At 32.5% G+C, this 8,660-nt stretch overlaps 1 pseudogene; it reads left to right on the top strand.

The window, feature by feature from the left end:
- Positions 1-1,781: 1,781 nt before the first annotated feature.
- On the top strand, positions 1,782-7,703 carry LOC110607915 (annotated as a pseudogene).
- Positions 7,704-8,660: the final 957 nt, after the last annotated feature.

The following is an 8,660-nucleotide window of genomic DNA, read 5'->3' on the forward strand; positions in this document are numbered from 1 at the left end:
CTGGCAGAGAATAAATGAGGCATTTTCTAATTTAATCTACAGTAATGAATTCTATCTGAATCACATAAATACCTTTATACAGTTCTTAATCTATCCAACTCATCCTCATTTGTTACTCATGAACCAAATGTAAGATGAATCAAAACATAAAAATCTCTATATAAGATTAGATATTAATTTCAAGTTAAATGATCACTTACACAACCATCACTTGAGTATTCCACAGACACAAGTTATTTTTCATATAGATTTCTTAGGCAGATCAGTTCAGTGTACTCATTCATAAAATAAGCACATACATATTAGTTCTAGATATCTTACATATCTCAACCTATGAGATTAATTCCTTCCTCTAAAAAGAAAGAACATAATATGTACCAGTATCAATAGTTCTAATCATTGTCCAATCATGATAAGAATATCGATCAGAAACATTTGGAAACGTTACTTAAATGCAATAGGAATCTCATAATTATAACCACATTATAATTTCCATTACATAGTAATATAGTTTCATAACTTTATCTTTATCCGAGATTCAATTAAATTAACACTAAAAATAAATAACTGCCTTTATATTTAAATACTTAAAATACACGAACAATAATATCCAACTACAACCAATAGATTGGCTGTAGGGCATATTTCTAACAAATACCTCCCTTTCTAGTTGAATTCAAGTTATGTTAACATTCTAGAGAAACTTCTTAGCCCTTTTCACATGATATATCTACCTTCTCAGTCTCCTGGAGAAACTTTTAGAAACACAAGCCAGTTGTTTTGATATGTCGATCGTTGTTTGAGAAGGTTTTTCTTCTCAGTTGGTCTTAGGAAGTTCTCTAGATTTGAACTCCTTCACGAGCATCACTATTTTGGATAGTTTTTCAAACTTATAGTTAACATTAATATTTATAGTTATTTCTATAAATATCTAACATTAACATTAGATGTATTTTTAAAATTTTAAAATTAAAATTTCCCTGCAACTTACGCACTACTTTCTCTATTAATTTTCTTTTAACTACATCTTCCTATTTAACAAATAATAAGAAATTGTGTTATTATTTTGAAGGAATAACAAATAATTAAAAAATAAAACTTCTTTTTTAACATTTAATTTCTCTAAAAAAATTTAACATATAATATATTAGGTAAAAAATGGTATCATTTATTACTTATTTTTATTGTTTAAATAATGTTTTTAAGTAATGTGATAATCACTTATGATCAATTTAAAATATGTAGAAAAATAAATATACAAGGGTAAATTATATTTTACATTAATTAAGATTAAATAAAATTGTTTATTACATATAATTCAATTTATTATATATTAAGGTCATATCAAATTGAATTTACGTGTTAGCATTAATAGAATTCTAGAAGATTCTAGTGTATTTCTATTTAGTAGATTCTAGTGTATTATTGAATATATTTTTATATTTAGACTATCTATAAATAGGTGCTCTTATACATACGGTATACATACTTTTGCAATACAATACTCAATAAAAGTTGAGTATTTTTCTATCAAATAAGATGATATCAGAGCAGGTCTTTAATTTTTAGCCTTTTATTTTTTTTTCTCTCGTCCTGAAAATTTTCATAGGTTGAGAAATGATAGAGAGCAGCTCTGCTAGATCACAGAGTTGGTTTCGATGAGAAACGTCCCCAAAACAATCACTGACGACACTTTGACGCGGCAAAACTTTGACAATCCAACGATGGTTCTTATCTCTGTTCGGTTAAACGGTATCAATTAAAGAGGCTGGAATCGAACAATGAAAATCGCTCTTGGTGCTAAGAACAAGCTCGCGTTCGTGGAAGGGAAATTCATTGTACCTGAAGATGGATCTAAAGATTACGAGATGTGGAGACAATGCGATTACATGGTAACGTCATGGATCCTCAATTCTATTTCAAAGGATCTGGTCGGAAGTTTTCTTTATGCCATCAACGCTCAAGAACTCTGGTTCGAATTAGGAGAACGATATAGGGAGAGCAAGAAAATGATGATTTATCAAATTAAGCGAACAATAGCGTCGATCTCCCAAGAAAATCTCTCTGTGACGACGTACTAGAGCAAATTGAAGCAACTGTGGGACGAGTTAGCCAACATTGTGCTGATACTTCCATGCAGTTATGGATCAGAGAAGCTCGTGACAGAAATTCACAATGACGATCATCTAATGCAATTTTTAATGGGGTTCATTGATGCCTTTAATCAAGTTTGCAGCCAAGTATTGCTTCTAGATCCATTACCGACAGTGAACAAAGCCTTCTAGATGGTTTTGCGGGTAGAATCTCATAAGGAAGTTCAAGCCAACCTCACAAAGCATACTGAGGTTTATTGCTTTAGCCGTTCGATTTCACAGGCGATATTACAGGAAGTAAGATACAAGGAAGGGCTACTGTGATTATTGCATTTAGATGCACATACACGAGCAGGGTGCTTCAAGCTGATCAGTTATCCAGAATGGTTTAAGGATAAGAACAAGCAATTCACCAATCCAGGGGTGTTCAAACCAAGATACATAGCTCACATGTCACACATCGAAGGTTACAGTACATAATCAATTTTGAAAACACCATTAGTAGGTGTTGGATCGATCGCCACCACTGAATTAAACAAAATGCAAGAAGTCAATTCAAAGCTCGAACTAATGCAGCAAGAAATGAACAGGCTGATCAAAGGTAAAGCAGTTTGCTACGATAAATACAGTCAATTCGCATTCAGCCTACTCTTACAATCCAATTTACTGTTCTAGTAATAACCTCAGCCCTTGCCATTTCAATAGTAAAGTTTCTTTAATTTTTGCTTGTTGTGCTTTGATAACTGGAACAGAGGCATGGATAATTAACACTGATGAATCATATCATGTCACACTATATAAGCATCATATGATATCTATATGTTATGCTTCTGCACTAATAACTGTGCATTTACTAAATGGCTTGTCCACACAAGTCTCACACACTGGAACTGTTACATTAAACACATAAAATTAATTGATGTTCTCCTTGTTTCTAATTTTACTATGAATATTTTGTTTGTCTTAAACATACCAACTTGACAGTACAGTTTTATTCATTATGTTGCTTCTTTTAGGATCAGAAGACTAGGTCTATTATAGCTGTTGGACGAATAATTAGTAGGTTATACATTTTAGATAATAATAGTTTTTCTGCTTCCAAAGTTTAATCATGTATTGACTCTGTTTGTAATATAGTTGCCTCAAATCTCACTGTAAATGCTGCTGAGTTTTATAATTGCAATAAAAAAACTGCATCTCTTACAAATTCCATAACAAAAGTTCCTTTTTTTATTCTTCATGCTAGATTAGGACACTCTTCTTGTCATAAAATGTCTCATATGCTTGTTTTTAAGAAATTTGTTGATACTAATCACACATATGCCTTGTGTCCTCTAGCTAAAATGCCTAGATTGCCCTTTCGTAATAGCAATATTGTTACTGTCAATCCTTTTGACCTTGTACATATGGATTTATGGGGACCATTTTCCATTCATTCTTTCATTGGTGCCAAATAGACCAACAATAGAAATTTGTCATTCCACTACCTTTTCCCGAGACGTTAGCAAAAAGCAAGAAGAAAAAAGAAGAAAAGGAAATTATTGAAACTTTTCGCAAGGTTGAGATAAACATTCATTACTTGATATTATTAAGTGCCTAAATATGCGAAATTTTTGAATGAGTTTTGTACCAAAAATAAAAAGCTACCCGAGAATGAAAGGGTAAGTGTGGGGGAAAATGTTTCTGCAGTTAGTCAAAGAAAATTACCTCTTAAATACAATGATAGAAGTATGTTTGCTATTTCTTGCACGATTGGTAATGTTAGATTTAAAAATGCTATGTATGATCTTGGAGTCTCAATTAATGTCATGCTTTTATCCATTTATAATTCATTGAATGTTGGTCCCTTAAAAAAACAAGTGTTGTCATCCAACTTGTTGATAGATCCATTATGTAACCTGAGAGTACTTTGGAAGATGTCCTAGTCCAAGTTGATGGATTAGTTTTTCCTACAGATTTTTACATCATCGACATGAAAGAGGATAAAGTTTATATTACATTTGATATTTTATTGGGCAGGCCTTTTCTTAGCACACATATGACTAAAATAGATGTGCATGATGGTACGCTCATTATAGAATTTGATGGGGAAGTTATTAAATTTAATGTTTATGATTCTTTGAAATTTTCTTGTGATGTAACTAATGGTAATGATATTGATGTTCTTGATACTTTGGGCCAAAAAACATTTGAATTGAGTCATGATGACAAACTAAATGTTTTATGTGGAACCCAGTTTCAGACAGTTTAGACGATCAGAATTCCAAGACAGATGCTGAAATCAAAGAAACAACTTAATCTTTAGGTTCTGCACAGCTGGAGACACACTTTACTTAAAAGAGGAGAAGCTAATTATGTTGCTTCATGAGTACAAAGAAACAATAGGATGGGTTATACCAACACAAAAAGCATACTACACTTATTGATTAATAAAACATATTATTTTTTTAAATGTGGGTAGGGAGAGTAAGATGAAGAGGGAATTAAAAAATGCAGATTAATTATACGACGTCGCTTCACATAAAACGCACCACTTTGCTCAACCATTGAGATCCTACTAAACCCTTGCCATTCTTCTTCCTATTCGCCGCCGTAAGTTATTATTCATGCACCATCGTCTCCTGCCTTAAACAACTCAGCTTTGTTGACTTGGTTAGGCGCAATTTTTCAAAATTCCCTCAATCAATTAATTCGGAGGCACAAGTAGTGATAATTTTTTTTTCTAAAGCTGAAAAATGGCAGAAGAGAAAAGTGAAGAGGTTTAAGGATTTGGGGATATGCGAACAATTGTAGGAAGCATATGACGATTTGGGATGGAAAAACCCTACGAAGATACAAGTCGAAGCAATTCCCCATGCTCTTGAAGCTTTATTCTCTTTTCTTATTATGAATTTATCTCGTTCATAGTTATAATTGTTTTAGTCGATGATCTGTTCCTGATGATGACTATATACTTTTTAAATTTTTAGGCAAAGACTTGATCGGTCTTGCTCAAACGGGTTCTGGTAAAACTGGAGCTTTTACTCTTCCCTTATTGCAATCGCTTCTCGAAACTTCAGAGAAATCTATGCAAGCGTTCTTTGCTTGTGTGATGTCTCCTACGAGGTTTTCGTGCCTACCTATTTTTGTTTGACTGTGAAACAATAGTTGTTTGATTTAATTATGAATTCTTTATAACTATAGATGGGTTATTTATATTTTATTTTCCTATTACTGAAGGGAATTGACAATTCAGATGCAGAGCAATTTGAAGCTTAAGGATCTGGCATTGGTGTGAAATGTGTTATGGTAGGCTTTTACTCTGAACTGATAAGATGTTCATAGAATAGGTTTTATGATTTAACTATTTCTCATTTCATAAAACTATGACATTTTTTTTTTGTTTTTAACTTAGCTATTAAATTTTGAGTATTAAACTTCCATTTTTCCTCTTTTTAATAGCTTATTGGTGGGATAGATATGGTGCAATAGGCTATCGCACTTGGAAAGCGGCGCACATCATTGTAAGTATTTTTAATATTTTGAAAACTGTAATAGGTTGTGTTCAAGTATGTTGTGTATTTAATGTTTAACAAATATAACAATATATTGCATGCTAAGAATGGGAAAAGATTTTTTCAATTTCTTGCTTCATTGTAGGTTGGAACCCCCGGACGTCTTGTGGATCATTTGTCGAACACAAAAGGTTTTTCTCTACGCACACTTAAATACTTGTTGTGGTCTTTTTAATGTTATGATTTAAGTTACTATCTTTTTAAGATATATATATATATATATATATATATATATATATATATATATATATATATGCTCTATGGTTGTTGTTGGATATAAGTTTTGCATTTATTTGAATTGTTTATTATTTGTTTGCGCATTGAACAGGTTTTAGATGAGGCAGACAAGTTGCTAAATGAGGATTTTAAGAAATCACTTGATGAAATTCTAAAGGTTATACTACGAGATCAAAGAACACACTTATTTTCTGCAACTATGACAAAAAAGGTATGTAATAGAAATGTGATACTTTTGTCGAAAAGAAGCTTTGAGGGTTTTGCTATATTTCCTGCTCGTGAGAGGAATTCTTTTGATGGCACCAACTTATCAAACGTTCATGCAATTTTTTTTATTTTTATTTTTTTTGTCAAATATTGTATTATCTTGATTGTGGCCTATCTGCACTGTCTAATGATGGAGAAATAGCTCCTAGATGAGTGTAGATGATAGTTTACTATTTGTGAAATGGTTTGTTTTGGTAGCACATGGATTATGTCTAACTGTATCTGATAATATTATTTTACAAAGTGAAAGATTACTTGTGAAGTTGAAAAAATATAAAGAAAGATGCTGCAAGGATGAAAGTTTGACAATTTGGCCTCTTATTTTTGTAGGTGAAAAAGCTCCAGAGGGCATGTCTAAGGAATCTAGTGAAGGTATGGTAATATCATTTCTATCCATCTTATTGTTTCTTCATGCTCATTTTGGCTACTGGTAACTCATGCAAGTCCTTCAATTGTTTCAAATAGAAGCAGCATCTAAATATTCCACTGTTGACATATTGAAGCAGCAAGAGCGCTTTATTTCTGCCAAATACAAGGTTTGTACTTTTTCAATTACTGGATTACTTCAGCGGATGTTATTGATTAGGAAAAGGATAATTAGTGGTTATTCATTTATAGTTGGTGCAGTAATTCTTAGCAAACAGTTTAATAAAGGATTGACCCCTAAAAATTGACTGCAGCTTGATCTGAAACTGTTGAATAAAATAAAGTTTTGGAATAGCATACCTCAGGAGTTCTATCATGTGACTTAGTGATTGCTGTCTATGAAGACCCTTGTGGAAGAATAAGGCAAAAAATTTATATTCCTTGTTAAATTATACTCTATGGAGGAAAGAAAAAGGATGTTTAATTCATCTTTTGCATATATGTGGATTTTATTGTTATGGCAAGGGAAAAAATTTAGGTGATATAAACTCTGATTTTCATTTACGTTCATCTATAGTGAATTAATCATGAAGAACTGCAAGGTACAACTGTATTGTGTATATTGAATTTTAGGTAATTTGTTGGTTCTCATAATATACATACTATTTTTTTTTTCATTCAAGATTATTCTTGTGTGACAATTTGAACTCAATGAACCAAGGGCTGCTTTATTTCTTGGCTAACTGATTTAATGACTTGTCAAGTTCTTTTTGTTTGTCATGATTACAGGATTGCTACCTTGTATATATTTTGACAGAGATGTCTGGAAGTACTTCCATGGTTTTTACTTGAACATGTGATGCAACTACTTTTTTGGCCTTGGTCCTCCGAAATCTTGGTTCAAGGGCCATCCAATTAATGGTCATATGACTCAGGTAAACTGATTTAGTCAAAATACTTGTTCTTGATTCTTATATAATTATAGGATATCTTTTTCCTTGTCATCAAATAGGACCTCACTTTTAGTGGAATATTGCAACAGTCAAAGAGACTGGGAGCCTTAAATAAGTTCAAAGCTGGAGAGTGCAATATTCTTATATGCACTGATGTGGCAAGTAGAGAACTTGATATTCCATCAGTGGATATGGTTATTAATTATGATATCCCTACAAAACTAAAAGGTTAGGCTTTCTATTTTTCTTTTTCTAGTGTGCTTTCACAATTCTTAATGTGTGAAGCTACTTGTGTTCTAGAACTTTTTTTTAACCTCTAATTGGTCTCAATATTCTTTCCCTCCAAGTAATTGAGAAGTTCTATCTAATCTAGTTCCTGCAAATTAGAGTTATTCAGCTGGTTACTTGTGTACCTCATGTAATAGGTTGGGAGATGATCAAACATAAATTAGCCACATTTTTATTATCTTTATTATTGCTTATTTACACATTTTTCAGGTTAATTTATGGTTTTTATCTTGTTTTTACAGAAAAGAAAGAAATTAGAAAATTGGAGAAAAAGTGCAAAAAAGAAAGCTGGAAAAGTGACTGGGTCAAAGTGATTTGGCCAAATCACTCGCAGAAACTGGCCAAATCACTCGCAGAGACAGAAAGCTAAAAACTGGACTGACTCACAGAAAGCGATTGGGGCAAATCGGATAAGTGATCTGCCCAAATCACCCTCCCCAATCACATTGACAGCAGAAATTGACAGCAGAGAGGGAAATTGTGCAGAAAACAGAATTTCGAATTTTGAGAAGTCCAAATCCAACTCAATCACTACCATCACAGTCCCAAGAGCCACGAAAGAGTTTCTCACCTAAGAAATTCCATTTGCAATTAAATTCAACATAAAAAGGGGAATTAAAGGAATCAAAGACCAAATCAAAAAGGGATTTCAAAACCCTAATTGGATTGGGATTCCTCACCTATAAAAGGAGGCAGCCCAAACCAGCAAAGAGGGCATCTCTCCACCAGCGGAACACCTGCAGAAATTCAGCAGTCCCTTCTTCTCTTCTTTTCTCCTTTCTTTTGTGATTTAGTCCACCATGAGTGGCTAAATTACATTCTTTTCTAGTTGAAGTTGGTGAATTTTAGATTTGTGATGAATTGGGAGATTTAAATCTCCATTATTAAACTCTTATTTACCT

The sequence above is a fragment of the Manihot esculenta genome, chromosome 12 (genome assembly GCF_001659605.2).
Source record: "Manihot esculenta cultivar AM560-2 chromosome 12, M.esculenta_v8, whole genome shotgun sequence".
NCBI classification, from domain to species: Eukaryota; Viridiplantae; Streptophyta; class Magnoliopsida; order Malpighiales; family Euphorbiaceae; genus Manihot; species Manihot esculenta.